At 33.1% G+C, this 22241-nt stretch overlaps 1 non-coding gene across 1 annotated transcript; it reads left to right on the top strand.

Annotated features, from left to right (window-relative positions):
- Window positions 1–20509: 20509 nt before the first annotated feature.
- LOC140870189 (small nucleolar RNA R71) lies at window positions 20510–20620 on the top strand. The gene has a single exon (XR_012147162.1). It is a non-coding gene; the product is annotated as a small nucleolar RNA R71 (small nucleolar RNA).
- The last annotated feature ends 1621 nt before the right edge of the window (window positions 20621–22241 follow it).

Raw genomic sequence — 22241 nt, 5'->3', positions numbered from 1 at the left:
GAAATCCAAGATTAAGATATTATAGGTCTCATTGGCTCAAAAAAAAAAAAAAAGATATTATTGGTCTCACACACACCAGTGGTTCCAATTTGATAGCCAAAAGAGTAAATATTTTTGTTTGCGCTACATGGTTGGTTAGATTCATTTTAATATTTATTTGTTTATTCTTAAACAATAAAATTTTCCGACCATATATCTTTTACATGATCAAAATCTACATTCGAAATTAATAATCAACCAAGGAACCTGTTAAGGACCTATTATTGGTGGGCCTAGATCCAAATAGCCCAAGAGTCTTAGAAGAGTATAGATGGTGGGCCTACCCTAGATCTAAATAGCCCAAGAGTCTTATATAGGGCAATAGATTAATGGCCCAAGGAAGGGAGTTTTTTCATTCATTCGGTTGTTTTCTTTGAAGGTTGTAACTAGCATTTTGGCTAGTGTTTATGTACAGAGATACTATCTCTGGGAACAAGTTGTCGTTCTTCTTTCTGAAATTATCACTACATATTTCAATATTCTTGTGTTGGTGTTCTTATTTAATTCTGCTGCATATCGGTGGCCATTATCTTACCAGTAGTCATTATCTTACCAGTACCCTAACAGAACCTAACATGGTAGTATAATGGCTGCCACAAATATAATGGTGGCTACTGACAAAACACAAACACAAACCAGCAAGAAACATTCCAATGGAGACTTCAAATTCCATTTCTACATCCTTCAGTACATGCGCTATGAGTGAGCTCTTATTAGTGGGGGGTAAAGCCGTCTTCAAAATTCTTACCAAGAATTAAAATTTCTTTAGATGAAAATTCTGTAACATGTACAATTATAAGACAGGTGAAGAAAGGCTGACTAATTAGTTATAGTAATTAAGCTATAACAATGCAAAGATACCTGAGATGATGAGAATCTTCCACAAGGTGGCCACGTACGAGTAAGATCACTAACATAGCCATCGAGCTCACATCCAACATCCATGAGGCCGCCTTCCCGTATCTGTACATAAGTTACACGAGTTAATTATAAAAATTTAAATTGAATGGAAACATGAGAGGCGTCGAACTCACTCTCTGATCATTCCTTGCATAATGTACAATACTTCCATTGGGCCCTCCACCAACTACAGGATTGAATATGTGAAAAACAAAAATTGAATACGACATGAAAAATCATCAGCTTGCAACACAATAGGAAATCTCACAGTTTATATCCTTGTTAACAAGTGCAGGTAATGGATATAAAGATAAATTTTCAAATTAGAGAAACTTTTCAATCTACATCATCATGGAAGTTTAAATTTCTCCACTCTAACTTCTTGCGTCAAGGCAATATTTTCGTGTTGTAGAAAGGGACTTGGAAGCAAATTTGTGATTATCACTTTGCTCTGTCAGTTACCAATTTCTATAAGTATAAAAGAAAACATTTGCGCCATTCTTTGCGTGCCTCTCATTCTGCATTCATATTCAAACTTTGCCGACAACATTCCTTCATTAGGAAATAATTTTGAATGCATCATCATTTGGAGAAGAGCCTATCCAATATCAAATATGTAAAAAGGAAAATAGGATAACATTTGCAGGCAAATAACCATGTCAGAAAGTGGAGAGTGGGTTTAACATTTTTATCAACGCAAATGGCCCACAATGCATGATCTATCAGTTTAATGAGTCCTGCAATGCCGTTTAGTTGAATTATCCAAGCACATATCTAATTTAGAATGGCAAATCACAAAGCCTGAAAAAAAAGACAGCAGCAAGTCTGAAGAAACAAATGGTGAGCTTGGTTTTGTAGAAATTTAGAAGTTCCTACATTGGAAGATGTGATGGCTAGAGTGTTATGGATTATGTCGGAGCGAACATGACGATAATAATAGCGGAATAAAACAATCAATAAGAACATCAAAGATTTACGTGGTTCACCCAATATAGGCTACGTCCACGGAGCTGCTGCAATTTTTATAACCGGAGAAATATTACAAGTGTATACAAAACACTATATCTCTCACCAACCCAAACCCCGAGTATTACCGAGAAAATAATTTTCTGACTCACAAGAGATCTCCGAAAAAAAAACTCTCTTTTTTTCTCTCTTTTTATTTTCTTCTCTCTTTGTTAATACAAAAGAAGAGGAGAATGGGATGATTATAATCTGCCGAATGAGGAGCCTATTTATAGGCATTCGAATACGCGTGAATTAAATGCTTTTGCATTTAATCACGCCTCTCCACTCACCAACCCCCAACCACCATCTGACAACTAACTATTCTCCCACTTGAAGACTTGATATCAATCATGGCTTCACATGGTCAATGTAGCAGCTCATGCCTCCTCTCTTATACTTGCAGTTCAACTGAAGTTGAACATAACTTCAGTTTATCAGTGGTCACTACCTTTGTGAACATATCAGCTGGATTTTTGCTTCCAGAAATCTTCTCAAGCATCAAGATTCCATCCTCAAAAACTGATCTGATGAAATGGTACCGTACCTGTATATGCTTCGTCCTAGCATGATAAACAGGATTCTTTACCAAATGAATAGCACTCTGACTGTCACAGTATAATATTCTATCCTCAAGCTTCTGACCCAACTCCTCAAGGAATGATCTCAACCATATCATCTCCTTGCTAGCTTCTGTCACTGCAACATACTCAGCTTCAGTAGTCGAAAGTGCAACAATCTTTTGCAACTTGGATACCCAACTTACTGCCGTACCACCTAATGTGAACACATATCCAGTAGTACTCTTCCTGCCGTCTAGTTCACCACCTATGTTGGCATCTACATATCCTTGTAAGTCCTGATTAGTCCTCCTGAAGCACAGAGATGAACTGATAGTACCTTTCAAATATCTGAGAATCCACTTCACTGCTTCCCAGTGTTGTTTTCCTGGATTGCTCATAAATCTGCTCACAACTCCCACTGCATGTGCTATGTCTGGTCTGGTGCACACCATTGCATACATGAGGCTTCCGACAACAGATGCATAAGGAACCTTATTCATATAAGCATGCTCCTGCTCCGTCGATGGTGATTGGGCTTTGGTTAGTTTGAAATGACTAGCCAAAGGAGTACTCACCGGTTTAGCTTCATCCATGTTGAATATTATAAGCACCTTTTTCACGTACTCTGCCTGAGATAGCTTCAAGAATCCGTTCACCCTATCTCTCAAGATCCTCATACTAAGAATTTGTTTTGTAGCTCCCAAATCCTTCATATCAAATTCTTTTGATAACTCTCTCTTGAGCTTATCAATCTCTTCCAGACACGCTCTTGCTATTAATATGTCATCCACATATAGCAGTAGAATGATATATGAACCATCAATCTTCTTCACATAACAACAGTGATCCGCCTGGCACCTCAGGAAATCGTTGTTATTCATGAATCCGTCAAACTTCTTGTACCACTGTCTTGGAGCTTGATTGAGACCGTACAAGCTCTTCTGAAGTTTGCATACCATTTTTTTATTCCCTCGTACTTCGAATCCCTGTGGCTGTTTCATATAAATTTCTTCATCCAGATCACCATGAAGAAACGCCGTCTTTACATCCAACTGCTCCAGATGTAAATCTTCCTTAGCCACTAGTCCAAGTACTGTTCTGATAGTGGTTAACTTAACCACTGGAGAGAAAATCTCAGTGTAATCAACGCCTTCTCTTTGTTGAAAGCCTTCTACAACAAGTCATGCCTTGTACCGTTTGATGCCATCAACTTCTTCTTTGATCCGGTACACCCACTTATTGTGTAATGCCTTCTTGTCTTTCGGAAGTTCCGTCAACTCCCATGTCTGATTGGATGACAGTGAATCCATCTCATCTTCCATGGCTAACTCCCACTTGATTGAATCATCATTTTGCATTGCTTCTTCAAAGGTCTCATGTTCACCTTTATCAGTCAGCAAAATATAGTGAAGTGCAGGGGAGTATTTCTGAGGTGGTCTGATTGTTTTTTACGATCTCTTGAGTTCAATAACCGGAGTTTGTGGATCAACTTCTTGTGCAGTTTCTTCTTCCTGGTTACTATCCTTCGACTCATTCATAGGAATATCCATCAATGGTACTTCATCTGTCTTCTTGACTTCAGGACATTTATCTCCAGCTGGAATGTCTGATTTGTCCTTGTACAAAACTTGCTCATTGAAAATGACATATCTTTTCCGAATGATCTTTAGATTTTGGTCATCCCATAACCGATAACCAAACTCATTTTCTCAATAACCAATAAAGAAACACTTCTTTGATTTCAGATCAAGTTTCGTTCTGCTGGCTGAATCGATGTGAACATATGAGAGACAACCAAACACTTTCAAGAACGAAAGGTTTACTCCTTTGCCGCTCCAGACCTCCTCTGGTATTTTGCAATCTAGTGGTACCGAAGGTCCTCTGTTGATCAGATACGCTGCAGTGTTAACTGCATCAGCCCAGAATGATTTCGGCAGTCCAGCGTGCAATCTCATGCTCCTGGCTCGCTCATTCAGGGTCCTGTTCATTCTTTCAGCCACGCCATTCTATTGAGGTATACCAGGAATGGTTTTCTCCATCTTGATCCCGTTCTGTGCACAATACTTCTTGAACTCAATATCTTCATATTCTCCACCATTATCAGACCGTAAACACTTTACTTTCAAGTTAGTCTCATTCTCCACCATGACTTTCCACCTCTTAAAGGTTTCATAAACATCAGATTTATTTTTCAAAAAATAAACCCAGACCTTCCTGCTCGAATTATCAATAAATGTGACATAATATCGTGAGCCGCCAAGGGATGTCACAGGAGATGGTCCCCACACGTCAGTATGAACCAGCTCCAACTTTGCTGCTTTCGGTTCTCTACCGCCTTTTGAAAAGCTCACCCTTTTCTGTTTTCCAAGAACACAACTTGCACACAATTTGTGTTCGACAGTTTTTAACTCTGGTAGCTTCCCTTTTGATATCAACATCTTCATTCCCTTCTCACTCATATGTCCAAGTTTATAGTGCCATAGACTTGAGTTAGCTCCAGCATCCACAGCTGCTAACATGTCTCTGCAACTGGAAGTCATGTACAGGGTTCCAGTTTTCGTTCCTCGAGCAATAATCATGGCTCCTTTGCTCACTTTCCAAGAGCCATCACCAAAGGTCACTTTATGTCCTTCATCATCGAGATGTCCCACTGAGATCAGATTCCGGGTCAACTTTGGTACATGCCTTACTTTGTTGAGATTCCAGATGGATCCGTTTGACAATTTCAAACTGATATCACCCATACCAGCTATTTCCAATGGTTTTCCATCAGCCAGAAAAACTTTTCCGTAATTACCAGCATTGTAATTACTGAATACCTCACGATCACCGGTGGTATGAAATGAAGCTCCCGAATCCATAACCCATGAATCAACCGGGCTTTCCATGGATAGTACTAAGGCATCATGTACATCCTCAGTAACAGCATTTGCATTATTCTTGGGGCTCTGCAGTCCTTTTTCATGTGGCCAGTTTCACCACAGCTCCAGCACTTCAATTTTTTTTCAAAGGTATTTTTGTCTTTTCCAGTTCTTGATTTAGATCTGCCATGCCATCGGTTAGAACCTTTTTCACTGTTCCTATCCCTACTTCTGTTTTCAAGATTTAGGGCAGATCTCGATGATGTTGCTTCTCCCGAATCCCTCCTGCGAACTTCTTCACCAAGGATTCGATCTCTGACATCATTGAATTGTAACTTTCCTTTTCCAGCAGAATTGCTAACCGCTGCCCGCATCGGCTCCCAAGCATTTGGTAAAGACGCCAAAAGAATAAGTGCTCGAATTTCATCATCAAATTTAATTTCAACCGATGTTAGCTGGGAAATTATCGTGTTGAATTCATTGATGTGTGCCGCCACCGAAGCACCTTCCTCCATCTTCAAGTTGAATAACTTTTTCATGAGGAACACTTTATTATTTGCTGATGGCTTCTCGTACATGTCCGAAAAAATGGACATCATCTCCTCCATGGTATTTGCCTCCGCCACGTTGTGGGCCACGTTCTTTGTTAGGGTCAATCGTATTACCCCTAACACTTGTCGGTCAAGAAGCTCCCACTCATCATCCTCCATCTTTTATGGCTTCACCCTGGATAGAGCTTGATGTAGCTTCTTGCTATACATATAATCTTTAATCTGTAACCGCCAAAACATGAAATCTGTACCGTCTAATTTATTGATTCCCGGTCCCGATCCGTCATTTCCGGCCATCGCTTCTACTGCCTTAATAAAATTTCAAAAAATCTTTTCTGATGTGGAAGATCAGACAAAGCTGCAACCACAGAGCATACTCAGAATTTTAAGAAATTTTTCACCAAGGCTCCCGGACACCGTAACAGCTTTGATACCAGTTGTTATGGATTATGCCGGAGCGAACATGACGATAATAATTGCGGAATAAAACAATCAATAAAAACACCAAAGATTTACGTGATTCACCCAATATAGGCTACGTCCACGGAGCTGCTGCAATATTTATAACCGGAGAAATATTACAAGTGTATACAAAACACTATATCTCTCACCAACCCAAACCCCGAGTATTACCGAGAAAATAATTTTCTGACTCACAAGATATCTCCGAAAAAAAACTCTCTTTTTTTTCTCTCTTTTTATTTTCTTCTCTCTTTGTTAATACAAAAGAAGAGGAGAATGGGATGATTATAATCTGCCGAATGAGGAGCCTATTTATAAGCATTCAAATACGCGTGAATTAAATTCTTTTGCATTTAATCACGCCTCTCCACTCACCAACCCCCAATCACCATCTGACAACTAACATAGAGAAGAAACAAAAAAATATATACTAAAACTATTAATCTCACTGATTCCAAAATTGAGTGTGTAATAAGATACTGCAATAAAATAAAATTACTCAACCTGATATTTACTAAGCTCACTTTACATGTCATTGTACCAAACCATCATGCCCTGTGTCTACCACTGGCTTTGAATCTTATCATTGCTCCAAATATCTTCTCGCAAAAACCTCATATCTCCAACCGAAGGACTTCGACGTTATCATTTTAACAAAAGTTATTTATAGACGACGGTAACAATAGAATTATAACCCTCTTAGAAAGCACGCTTGAAATGAAATAAATTGGATTATAATTTAATGATTGAAATCAAAACAGATAACATATACGCGATCTTATCCATTATAGTAAAGTGTTTCCAAGTGATGATGCTAGCTAGCTAGCTATTTGATATGGTCAGTCCAGTTATGCATGAGTTTGAATTTTGAGGGAGGATAAGTCCCAGACAAATAAATCCCTTTAGTTCGTACTTCCCAATAGCATGCTGTACCGGGACATAAATCTTGTACCGTTTCTGAATTAAAAATCTCGAATGCCGACTGGCTCGATCCCCAAAAGAAATGACAGAAGTAGAGACTCCTGTAAAAGAAGGAATTGCAGAAATCCCATCGGATGAATTAGGCTGGCTCTATAATGAGCTTGTGACCAATCTTGTAAGAAGCATAAGCATCAAGGCATGCATACGCAACCTGATATTTACTAAGCTCTCTTGATTCTCAATTACTCATGCAAACATGCTTAGGAACCTCCCTGGCCATGTAGAAAGAGCTGGAGGATCAAGCATTTCCCATCAATGCAGAGTTGAAGGGGGGCTGACTTGTTGCTCATCGATTGGACTGGATGTGGCCGCCATTCGATGCCGAGACAGACCAAAACACACTCACACCAAACTCACACATATATTAATTTTTAAAACCCCACTATGCTCGGGGGAAGCAGGACTTAGTCAATGACTCATTGCACCAAAATGCAAGTAAAACCTCAAAATTGAACTATTCAATTACACCAGTCTTGGTGATTTTTAAAGGTTCAAAACATTCTTTAAGAACTCCTTAAAAGTATGATGGTGAATCCAAGATGAAAATGCAAGGAATTAGGATACATTGTCAGATGCACTCTCGTCCATTCCTTTGTTTGCACTTATTTGATGTTCTCTTTGGTGACATGTAACTTTTGTATATAGTGCAAAAGGGAAGGTTTTGTTCAGAGAGGACAAGAAGAACAGGGTGAAGGATGTGGTATACATGGGTCTCTGGAGGTTAACAAAGTGGCTGGAAAATTTCAATTTTCCCCTGGTAAAAGCTTTCACATACCAGGCGGTATACATGGGTCCGAGTTGTATCTCCCTATCTTAAAGCATCAGAAAAAAAGACTTTAAAGTACTTAACTTGTGGGCTTGTAGGACCTGTACCAAAGAATCAGAAAACCTAAAATCTGTAACCAAAAATGAAACACAACATCATGCCCAAATTATTACATTTCTGTGACTCCTTCAAACCTTGCCTCACCAAGAACTGATCCCCATAAATTATACGATGTCCTTCTATTATGTCTAAGCACCTCAGCTTCCCCTGTTCTCCTCCATATTCATTGATCATAAAGCATTCAAATGGATACTTGAACAGGATCAGGTACTGCATGAATTTCCAATACTTTGGTATTGCATCCTTTGATAGAAAGTATCCCAAGAACAGGAAAAACGAGCCCATAATACCTAAGACCAGATACATTCCCATGATGAAATTTGGCACCAATGCGCTGAAGCACGCTAAAAAAGAGTTTGACATCAAGACAACCATCCAAACCACTAGAAATAAGTAGAGGAATCCATCAAGTTCTTGCCTCAACCCAATGAGCCAATACACGGGAGTTGCGTAGAGAATAGAGACTAAGAGCAGGAACTGGAAATACACCATGGTGTTTGCTATGATGTAAGAAGACACTCTGTATGCTCCTCTTGAAGTCTCTCTCATTAGAATTCTTTTTTCTTGCAAGAAAATTGAAAGAGCTTCTGTTGTTGATGACATTAAGAAATTAAGACTAAAGGAAAAGAATCCCAATTGGTTTTGCACCTTCGTTTTTTTGGAAGCACCGAAGGCATCGATGAAAATTTTTCCTAACACAATTCCCGCCAGTGATGCTTGAATCGTCCTTGCTGCGAAAAGCTGTGCGGTTCTTAAAATGTTCTGGGAAAATCTCTGGCTGAGAATCAGCACCTCTTTGAAAGGGGAATTGCAGTATGTTATTCGATTTCCTTCCGTAGTATTGGAGATACAGTCACTTTCGTCCGGCATTTTATATGGTCACGACTTAAAGATTTATAGCTCAGATAAGGGTGGTGTACAGGTTAGTCCACCACATAGAACTATGTATGCATTTCCAAGTTCTAAATTTTATGCTCTCCAAACTTCATTTCTTTGAATTTATTAGGATTATACTATTTAATTGTTCCAAGTATCATTCTCCATTTGTCAGATATAGCTCGGTCATGCCTTGTATGACCGCGAACTCTTGATTGTTACTGTTGTTGTGTATATATTGTTGGCAGATGTTAGCAGCTAAAGGACTTCTTGATTTAGAAGGACCATTAACACCTATCTTGGTCTGTATCCTTGTATCTAATGTGACTGTTTGTGATTATAAGTTTAGTCACACTGGTTTTTTCCTGTTTGTAAAGGTTTCACTTGTAATCAAGGATTCATCAATGTTGGATGGACTTTAAAATGCAAGTATTGAGATGGATGAAGCTAAGGTTTGTCTTTTGCCTCTATGCTTGTTTTTTTAGGGTGTTGGAAATTTTTGGTTATGCCTAAGAAAAAAACAGTTCCAACTCAAGGACACATCTTACACAAAATACATAATAGCCACAGCAGTCTCAGACTCAGTCATGAGCTTCTCGCTAGCTTGAGAAACATTTATGACATTGCTGGCTTGCGAAACAATAAATTACTAAAACATTTGTCAGCTGCATGCATCAAATTAGCAACGCATGATATCTGATATATATTTGGGGTAGAAAACAAGGTGGAGATTAATTTTCAGCGTAAACACAATTCTTCATTCACTTATATTAAAATTCGAATACAATCACACTGATTACATATATGTAGAGATCTTCTACCTCAAAAATTTTTTTCTAATACAATTACTCAACTCAATATACGTACATTGCATAGATCTTATTTCTATTTTTTCTAATACAATCACTCAACTCAATACCTACATTGTATAGATCTTATTTCTACCTCAATTTTTTTCTTCTAATACAACCACTGAACTCAATACGTACATTGTATAGATCTTATTTCAACTTCAATTTTTTTATTCTAATACTGAACTCAATACGGACATGTATACCTTCAATTTTCTACTCTGGATTGATCTTCTCTCGGAGCAATTGTTTCACTTCATCAATATCCTTTGCGTTCTGCTCCAACATTTGAATTGTGCGCTGCTCGTGGTGAAGAATGCGCCGCCCCGTGGCCTCAGCCTCGACAGCCTGCGCCTCAAGTTTCTTCACCATTTCTCTAGTCAGGTACATATCCCAAATTCCTTCTAGCATCCTCCCAATGTTGTTCGCATATGGCTTTAGTTTGCTGAGAACTGTTTTGTGCTCATTTTTTGAGAAATTCAGATAGATTGACGAAGAGATTGACGATTTTGAATTCCTGAAGTTGTCTGAAGAAGAGATTTTGGTCTGATCGTGTTAATATATTTTGAATTTTGCGGGCTGGGTAATTGTTTTTTGGGGTAGCCCAATTTAAATACTAGGCTGAGTTTGAAGTAAAAAGATCCGTTCCAAAAATTTGAGTTTGGTGAGCTTAACTATGAAAGATTTTAGAAAATTATTATATTTTTACACTTCATAAAGATTGAATTAACACCTCATTCAAATTTATCTTCTTAGTAGTTGTTAATTTTGAAATTTAAAAAATAAATTGTACATTCCCTGAAATTTCATTTACCTAATAATTTATTATTTTTAAAATGGTTAATATTTTAATGCGAAACAAAAAAATAATTAATGTTTTTTGGGCTGATCGTGTTAATATATTTTGAATTTCGCGGGCTGGGTAATTGTTTTTTGGACTAGCCCAATTTAAATACTAGGCTAAGTTTGAAGTAAAAAGATCCGTTCCAAAAATTTTAGTTTGGTGAGCTTAACTACGAAAGATTTGAGAAAATTATTATATTTTTACACTTCATAAAGATTGAATTAACACCTCATTCAAATTTAGTTTCTTAGTAGTTGTTAGTTTTGAAATTTAAAAAATAAATTGTACATTCCCTGAAATTTGATTTACCTAATAATTTATTATTTTTAAAATGGTTATGTTTTAATGTTTTATTATCTTGGTCGGTATCCTTATATCTAATGTGACTGTTTGTGACTGTAAGTTTAGTCACACTTGTTTTTTCCTGTTTGTAAAGGTTTCATTTGTAAGCAAGGATTCATCAATGTTGGATGAACTAGAAAAGGCAAGTATTGAGATGGATGAAGCTAAGGTTTGCCTTTTGCCTCTATGCATGTTTTTTCAGTGTGTTAGAACTTTTTGGTTATGCCTAAGAAAAAAACAGTTTCAACTCAAGGACACATCTTACACAAAATACATAATTGCCACAGCAGTCTCAGACTCAGTCATGATCTTCTCGCTGGCTTGAGAAACATTTATGACATTGTTGGCTTGCGAAACAATAAATTACTAAAACATTTGTCAGCTGCATGCTTCAAATTAGGAACGCAGGATATTTGATATATATTTGGGGCAGAAAATAAGGTGGAGATTAATTTTCAGCATAAACACAATTCTTCATTCACTTATATTAAAATTAGAATACAATCACACTGATTACAAGTATGTATAGATATTCTACCTCAATTTTTTTTTTTAATACAATCACTCAACTCAATATACGTACATTGCATAGATCTTATTTCTATTTTTTTCTAATACAATCACTCAACTCAATATCTACATTGTATAGATTTTATTTCTACCTCAATTTTTTTCTTCTAATACAACCACTGAACTCAATACGTACATTGTATAGATCTTATTTCTACTTCAATTTTTTTCTTCTAATACTGAACTCAATACGGACATGTATACCTTCAATTTTCTACTCTGGCTTGATATTCTCTCGGAGCAATTGTTTCACTTCATCAATATCCTTTGGGTTCTGCTCCAACATTTGAATTGTGCGCTGCTCGTGGTGAAGAATGCGTCGCCTGGTGGCCTTAGCCTAGACAGCCTGCTGCTACAACTTAAATTGTAATTCACCCAAGTGTAGGTTGTCTGCAAGTAATATACTCGTGAGTACGAGATCGATCCACGGAGAGGATGTTGTAAGTTTAATTTTAGAATGATATATTATAGATGGAAATATTATTATGAAACTTCAAATACACAAATTATAAAATTGTCAAGGTTTCAAAGGTTCATTTTGGTTTATTTAAGATTGCTTAATATAAATAAATAAAAGAAACTAAAATAAGAATAAACATAAAAAGAACAATTAAATATTTAAACAAGTATATCATATAATATAGTTCCCACTATATTAATATCAGCCGATATTTAATACATGGTACCCATAATATATATATAAATGCATAAATATAAATTGAGATAAAAGTAAATGTTAGATCAAATCACAATATTTCATTTAGAACAACCGGCAGAGCCACGCTATCGTCTAAATAAAATATATGACTTTATGTTAGATGCGATAAAGTAAATGTTAGTTGCGGAAAAATAAATGTTATATGCGAGAAAGTAAATGTTAGTTGCGGAAAAGTAAATGTCAGTTGCGATAAAGTAAAATTTAGATGCGAGAAAGTAAATGTTAGTTCAAATCACAATATATTATTTAGAACAACCGACAGTGTCACGCTATCGTCTAAATAATATATATGACTTTATTATAAATAGATACTTATATTTATAGTATATAATTATTATAGTATTTATTGTATCATATTTGACAACAAATCAAGGTAACCACATTCAAGGTACCAAGCATTTGATGTAAATAAATAACAACAAATCTTCCAAAATTATACCTACAAATAAGGATCAATTAGAAAAACAAAATAGAAATAGAAAAAGAGAAGAATATACAAAATATAAACAATCTTACTTGACCAACAATGAAACCTTTTTACCTTGACATAAAAAGATTTATCTTGCCATGAACATGAAACTCAAGAGTAAGGATAAAATAAATTTCATACTTGAACTTGAGAAATATGCACACTCAAACTTTTATTCTCACACACACAATAATTATTTTACAAATGAGGATTTCTCTACACTCTTGCACACTAAAAAGCTTATACAACACATCTATTTATAGGCCAAATGAGAGCAAGGGTCCAAGACTCATTAAATATGGAATAGTAAAGTTGGTGGGTGCTTGTCTCCTTGAATGTCAATACATTGACCCAACTTTAATTGGCATGTTTGATGCCTTAGACTTCCGATTTTGCTTCTGCACAAAACATATAACACGTAGTCCTTTGTCTGTAGATGTGTTTTGACAATTCATTCACCCCTTTTGGATAAAATATGAAATACTTATCATATTTTTACTCCAAGCTGGTCATAGTAAAAGTAAATCTGTCTCCATTTTGATGTTTGATTATTTTGATCATCTTAATGAAGTTTTTGGAATTTCTTGTCTTCTACAAAGTTGAAGATGCCTCTTTTTTGATTCTACAGGTTTTGAGATTACTCCATTATGACCTCTGTAGCTTGAGTAATTTTATTTTTATCAAACCTGCGCAAACCGTAAAATACAACATTTTAGTAAAATATTTAAATATAAACACATAACACTAAAATAATACAACTTCATAATTTTAATTAAACTTAAATTTTAAAACACACTTCTTAACATATAAATAATTAAAAATTTTAAGTTTCATCACACCCCAGACCGGCTAATTACTAGTCCCTTAGTAATAAAATTTCATAAAATCACAAGTTAGATTTTTATTCCTTAATATATATATTCAAATTTGCAAACTTTGAAATTTTAAAACATACTTGTAAGAATATCATATGTTTATTTATAAATCTTGATATCAACTAATATATTAATATATAATTGGATGGGGTATACATATATATTTCACACAATATCAAAATATTAAATATAAATAATTTTTTATATAAATATTTTCTAAAAACTTTGAGAATAATATAATCAAAATGATAATAGAAATCCTTTTCATAACATGTATATCTTCAGAAATTTTAATGTAAAAGTCTCAACTCCATATTCTCTCGGGTTATGATTTTTTTTTATATATATATATATATAACTAGTTTTCACTCATGGAGTTGGAATAAAATTATACACTCATTGAAAATGGTTAATATGTAAAGCAGACAATCAAATAACCTAATATTGAAAATAAGATAGGATAATTTACAAAGAATAAACCCATTTTGTTTTTATTTTGTTTTTTTTTTATTTTTTTTATTTTTTCTATTTTTCTCTTTTTTGCTTGGCTGCAAAATTGTTTTTACATAACCAAATACCTCCAATAAACTTTGAAAATGTAACATATTTTTTTTCCAAAGTTTATTTATTTGTTTATTTTTTATGAGGTAAATATATTACATTGATAATTATAGTAGAGATATTAATATTCTACATCTTTACAATCAAACTTCAAACAATCTTTGCAGCCAATTTTCATATGCACAATAATTTTTTTTTTAAAATGGGTTTAATCTAGTAATCAACCATTTCTTAATAATCAATAAAAGCTTATAAGTTATTTTCTCAATTCTCACCTCTCACTCACAAAATTTATGTGAGTAAATATTGCACTTTTACAAATTAATTCCCTCAATTATACATGTTATTATTCATTCAATCAATATCACTTTAATTATATACTCATAAAAGTTTTAAAAAATATGTTATTTGAAAACACACATATATATATTATTTATAACTTATATCCCATCAATTACATATTTTCTATTAAATTGATAAAAAGAAGAATAAATAAAAATCTATACAAAAAGACTTCATTTTCTTAGTAGTTTGCAATTTAAATATATACGGAATATTAAAATCTAATCTATTGTGATAATATGATAAATAAAAACGAATGCGTGTCAGGAGTTTTTGACTCCTTACTCTGCCATTGAAAAAGGAAAAATATATATTATTATAGAAATATATTTTTTTTTAAAATTTTAATTTTTTTTTTTAAATAAACCCTCCCTTAAACCTGAATATGACATTTTTTTAAAAAAAAAAATAAAGAGTACATGATGAAAGAGATATCACCTGGAATTTATTGAAGATGAGGAACAAACACAAACCATTTCTTGACATGTTGAATCAATGATCCAGTTTTCTTTTCTTACTGGTTGGTTGAGACCAATTGATCTTTGTTATAGCCGAATCAGGTTGATGAACAAAAGCTTGGAGATCATCAATTAATTTGTCTTCATTCGAAGCAGAGATGAGCATCCTTCGTGAATTTTCTGAAATAAAATTTTGTTCCACGGCTACATCAAGAAAAGTCAACAAACCATCATAATAGTTATTGATATTCAACAAGCCAACAGGTTTATTATGGATATTAAGTTGTGCCCAAGAAACAACATGAAAAATTTCTTCTAAAGTACCAAAACCACCAGGTAAGGCAATAAAAGCATCAGAATTTTCTATCATTTTAGTTATTCTCTCGTACATTGATGAAACTTTCAACTCTTCCCCAACCGTAACACCTGTAATATTTTCTTCAGCTAAAGCTGTAGGAATAATACCCAAAACCTGACTACCTCCAAGATGAGCTGCTGTTGAAATAGATCCCATTAACCCAATATTTCCTCCTCCGTAAACCAAGTGAATTTTTCTCTCTGCTAACTTTTTTCCAAGATTAATTGCTGCATCAACAAATATTTCATTCTTTCCAGTATTAGAACCACAAAAGACACAAATATTTTTTAATTTTTGTGAAGAAGATCCTGTCATGTTTTTTTTTTCTTTTCAAAAATATAGAGAGAGTTGAGTGATTTTATAAGGAAAACAAAGAATAAGACAGAAATAGGAATACAGATGTGAACAAATTGATGAAAATAGTAAAAAACAATAATATATAATAATAACATGCATGCGTATAAACAGTGATGTGATTGTGGCTCACAGTGTTCCTTCAATATTTATGAGTCGAGGGTTGGCTTACCATCCAATTTTCTTATAAATTGGCAAATAGGATCTTTTTTAGTCAGATTCCCAAGACCATTACCATGACGCTGCGCTTGGAATAGTTTCCATAAATGGAGAAGTTGACCTTGAACATTTTCACTAGAATGCATCTCAAGAGTCAATGAGATATCATCTAATGACTCTTTACTCAGCCCATTCTTAATGAAATCAATTTTATCTTCTCTATTTGTGGAAACATATCCCAAAGATCTGCATTGTCTATTACAAGTCCATTTGGCACAATTATGACAAACATCTAACCTTTTAGCCCTTCTTTTCTTCGCATAGGTACTTTTACCTAGTCCAGACATATTTCGAACAAATAAGAATTTTGGAACTTCAGCACCTAATCGAACCTTGGCTTCAATTATAAGACGAATATCCTCCGGGATTCCTTTTTGCATAAGCATTCTCAATCTTTCACATCTGCCTTCATAAATCATTCTCAGAACTTTTTTAGAAACAGATGGAAAATATTTACCAAGTTTTTTGATAGCTTCATCCATAATATATATTTATATATATATATATATATATATATATTCAATTATTTTGGGAAATTGAAATAAAACCGACTGAAAGTAGTCACGGAGTACCGTTATCCACCACTTAACCGGGAAGTGAACTCAATTCTGCAAAAATAAAATAAAAATATAAGTAACAATTAAGTTGGATCATATAAAGGCATAAAATCTTCATTAAGAACTTCATTTTCTATAAACGGTTTAAGTCTTTGCCCATTAACTTTAAATACATTATTATTTTTAGGATTTTCAACATCAACAGCACCATGAGGATAGATAAATTTAACAATAAATGGTCCAGACCATCGCGATCTAAGTTTTCCTGGAAACAAATGCAAGCGAGAATTATAAAGTAAAACTTTTTGTCCGATTTCAAAAGATTTTCTCATAATATTTTTATCATGAAATGCTTTTGTTTTATCTTTATAAATCTTTGCATTTTCATATGCATCATTTCTTAATTCTTCTAGTTCATTTAATTGCAATTTTCTTAATTTAGATGCATCATCTAAATTAGTATTAAACGCTTTAATTGCCCAATAAGCTTTATGTTCAATTTCAACAGGTAGATGACAATGCTTTCCAAAAACTAATCTATATGGTGACATGCCCAATGATGTTTTAAATGCAGTTCTATATGCCCATAATGCATCACTTAATCTTAAAGACCAATCTTTTCGATTTGGATTGACTGTTTTTTCCAAAATTTGTTTTATTTCTTTATTTGCAAGTTCAACCTGACCATTCGTTTGAGGGTGATATGGAGTAGAAACTTTATGTGTAATACCATATTTTCTTAACAACGAAGAAAATGATTTATTTATAAAATGACTTCCCCCATTACTTATTATAGCTCTAGGTATTCCAAATCGACTAAAAATATTTTCTTTCAAAAATTTTATCACAACTTTATGATCATTAGTTCTACATGCAATTGCTTCAATCCATTTTGAAACATAATCGACAGCCACTAAAATATAAGTGAATCCAAAAGATAATGGAAATGGACCCATAAAATCTATTCTCCAACTGTCAAATATTTCAATAATCATGATTGGATTTAAAGGCATCATGTTTCGTTTTGAAATTGAACCCATTTTCTGACAATTTTCACAAGATTTTCAAAATGAATGTGTATTTTTGAATAAAGAAGGCCAATAAAATCTACATTGAAAGATTTTTGCAGCTGTTTTCTTTGACGAAAAATGACCTCCACATGCCTCAGAATGACAAAATTTAATGACACTACTTACCTCATTGTCGGGTATGCATCGTCGAAAAATTTGATCAGGACAATAATTAAACAAATAAGGATCATCCCAATAAAATTTTTTGACCTCTTTCAAGAATTTATTTTTATCTTGTGAACTCCAATGAGAAGGAATTTTATTTGTCACAAGAAAATTTACAATATTAGCAAACCAAGGCATAGTAGTAGCATAAAATAGTTGATCATCCGGAAAATTTTCATTTATTGGTATTTCATTTTGAGATGATTCAGAAATTATTCTTGATAAATGATCGGCTACTACATTTTCTTTTCCTTTTTTATCTTTTATTACAAGATCAAATTCTTGTAACAACAAAATCCATCTTATTAATCTCGGTTTAGCATCTTGTTTATTTGATAAATATTTTATGGCAGAATGATCAGTGTAAACAATAGTAGTAGAACCAATTAAATAGGATCGAAATTTATCTAATGCAAACACTACTGAAAGTAATTCTTTTTCAGTTGTTGAATAATTGATTTGAGCACTATTTAAGGTTCTACTTGCATAATAGATCACATAAGGTTTACCTTCTTTTCTTTGTCCTAACACGGCTCCTACAGCATAATCACTTGCATCACACATTAATTCAAATGGTAAAGACCAATCAGGAGGTTGTAAAATAGGTGATGTAGTTAAAAGATTAATTATCTTTTAAAAGCAGTTTCACATTCTTAAGTCCATTCAAATTGTGCATCTTTTGTTAAAAGATTTGAAATTGGTTTCGATATTATGCTAAAATTTTTTATAAATCTTCTATAAAATCCCGCATGACCCAAAAATGATCGAATTTCTTTGATCGTGTTTGGTGATGGTAAATTAGCAATAACATCAACCTTAGCTTTATCAACTTCAATTCCTTTTTCAGATATGGCATGCCCTAACACAATTCCGGATTTAACCATGTAGTGACATTTTTCTCAATTTAAAACAAGATTTTTTTCTTCACATCTTTTTAAAACTTCTTCCAAATTTTTAAGACAGTTTTCAAATGATTTTCCAAAAACAGTTATATCATCCATAAAAACTTCCACAAATTCTTCAATCATGTCACTAAAAATACTTAGCATGCATCTTTGAAAAGTATCCGGGGCATTACATAAACCAAATGGCATTCTTTTAAAAGCAAAAGTTCCGAACGGACAAGTTAAAGTAGTTTTTTCTTGATCTTCTAATGATATTGGTATTTGATAATACCCCGAATACCCATCAAGAAAACAATAATAAGGATTATTCTACAATACCTCTAGGTATTTTGATTGACCTATCGGCTAGTAAAAGAGTAACAGATATAGGTTTTAAATCTCCCAACTTAAGCTTTTTATAAACTGAATAAGGAATTAAATTCACACTTGCTCCCAAATCTAACAAAGCTTTTTTAATTTTATTTTTTCCAATAATACATGAAATTGTTGGACAACCGGGATCTTTATATTTCAAGGTAGAATTATTTTGAATAATAGAGCTTACTTGCTCCGTTAAGAATGCTTTCTTCTTTACATGCAATTGTCTTTTCACAGTACATAAATCTTTTAAAAACTTTGCATAAGAAGGCACTTGTTTAATAGCATCTAATAATGGAATATTTATTTTTACTTGTTTAAAAACTTCATAAATATCATAATCATTTTTTTGTTTTTTATTATTAACTAATGCATGAGGGAAAGGAACATGTTTATTTGACTCACATATTATTTCAGATAATTTATCATCAACTTTTTTAATCTTAGGACTCAAAGTATCATCTTTCTCGAAAGTATCAAGATTTTCATCCTTACTCTTTGAGTTTGACTGATCTTTGTTTTCATCACTATATGGATCATTAACTATTTTACCACTTCTAAGAGTAATAACAGATTTTACTTGATCAAATTTTTCTTGATTTTGATTTTTAGGATTAGGTTGTGGTTGAGATGAAAATTTTCCTTTTTCATGAATATTAAGTGCAGATGCAAATTTTGCAAGAGTTTCTTTCAAATCATTCATAGATTGAATGTTTTGAATATTGATAGACTCTTGCTTTTGAATGTATGCATGAATTTCATCTTCAAAATGTTTTCTTGGAGGTGGGATATAAGGAGCATAACCTTGATGACTTTGGTTATTGTGAAAAGGTTGTTGTGAAGGTTGTGCATTATTATCGTTCCTCTAACTAAAATTAGGATGATTTCTCCAACCAGGATTATATGTTTGTGAAAAAGGATCTAATGTTGGTTTTTTAAAATTGTTAACATAATTGGCTTGTTCATGGAGACATTCTTTAAATGAAGGCAAAGTAGGACAATTTTTTGTAAGGTGATCATGTGTGTCACATATATGACAAACAATTTCTTGAACACTTTTTAATTGATCACTCTTTTTCATTTCTAATGACTCGATTTTTCTTGCTAAAGATGCAAGTTTAGCTTGAACATCTACATCATCTTTAAGATGATAAATACCACCCCCATTTGTTGAATTATTGGTTTTACTTTGTGGTTCAATTGAGCCTATATTATCCCAATTTTGAGCATTTTCTGCTAATGACTCCAAATATTCTATAGCTTCATTTGGGTTTTTATCTTCAAAAGTTTCATTACACATGAATTCTATCATTTGCCTATCTTTAGGTATTAAACCTTCATAAAAGTGAGAAACTATCCTCCATATTTCAAAACCATGATGTGGGCATGTATTAAGTAACTCTTTATATCTATCCCAACATTGATAAAATGTTTTCCCTTGTTTTTGAGAAAAAGTTGTAATTTGTCTTTTAAAAGAGTTTGTTCTATGGGAAGGAAAAAACTTTTTTAGAAATTGTTGTTGCATTTCTTCCCATGATCTTATTGAACTTGATCTCAAATTTTGCAACCATGTTTTAGCTTTATCTTTTAAGGAAAAAGGGAAAAGCTTTAATCGAACAGTATCCATGCTACAATTTTGATCATTATAAGTTTTGCAAACCTCCTCAAATTCTCTTAAATGCAAATATGGATTTTCAGAATCTAAGCCATGAAAATTTGGTAAAAGTTGAATGACTTGTGGCTAAAAATTGAAATTAGATGCATCAGGAGGAAAAACTAAACAAGATGGTGTACTAGTTCTTATTGGATTCATATGGTGCCTAAGTGTTCTTGGTTGTTCATGTTCTTGATTATTATTATTATTATTATTATTATCATCTTGATTATTATAATTATCCTCCATGTTTAAAATATTTTCAGTTACTCGAACAAGTCTACCACTTTGTTTACGACTCCAAACAATCATACAATTAAAAACAACCTACTATATACATAATAACATAAATAACAAAAATTAAACTTAATTTATACCTCCCCGGCAACGGCGCCAAAAACTTGCTACAACTTAAATTGTAATTCACCCAAGTGTAGGTTGTCTGCAAGTAATATACTCGTGAGTACGAGATTGATCCACGGAGAGGATGTTGTAAGTTTAATTTTAGAATGATATATTATAGATGGAAATATTTTTATGAAACTTCAAATACACAAATTATAAAATTGTCAAGGTTTCAAAGGTTCATTGTTGGTTTATTTAAGATTGCTTAATAAAAATAAATAAAAAAAACTAAAATAAGAATAAACATAAAAAGAACAATTAAATATTTAAACAAGTATATCATATAATATAGTTCCCACTATATTAATATCAGCCGATATTTAATACATGGTACCCATAATATATATATAAATGCATAAATATAAATTGACATAAAAGTAAATGTTAGATCAAATCACAATATTTCATTTAGAACAACCGGCAGAGCCACGCTATCGTCTAAATAAAATATATGACTTTATGTTAGATGCGATAAAGTAAATGTTAGTTGCGAAAAAATAAATGTTATATGCGAGAAAGTAAATGTTAGTTGCGGAAAAGTAAATGTCAGTTGCGATAAAGTAAAAGTTAGATGCGAGAAAGTAAATGTTAGTTCAAGTCACAATATATTATTTAGAACAACCGACAGTGTCACGCTATCGTCTAAATAATATATATGACTTTATTATAAATAGATACTTATATTTATAGTATATAATTATTGTAGTATTTATTGTATCATATTTGACAACAAATCAAGGTAACCACATTCAAGGTACCAAGCATTTGATGTAAATAGATAACAACAAATCTTCCAAAATTATACCTACAAATAAGGATCAATTAGAAAAACAAAATAGAAATAGAAAAAGAGAAGAATATACAAAATATAAACAATCTTACTTGACCAACAATGAAACCTTTTCACCTTGACATAAAAAGATTTATCTTGCCATGAACATGAAACTCAAGAGTAAGGATAAAATAAATTTCATACTTGAACTTGAGAAATATGCACACTCAAACTTTTATTCTCACACACACAATATTTATTTTACAAATGA

This window comes from Henckelia pumila, chromosome 4, assembly GCF_033568475.1.
Source record: "Henckelia pumila isolate YLH828 chromosome 4, ASM3356847v2, whole genome shotgun sequence".
In the NCBI taxonomy this organism is placed as follows: domain Eukaryota; kingdom Viridiplantae; phylum Streptophyta; class Magnoliopsida; order Lamiales; family Gesneriaceae; genus Henckelia; species Henckelia pumila.
This window is presented reverse-complemented; position numbering and strand designations above follow the sequence as displayed.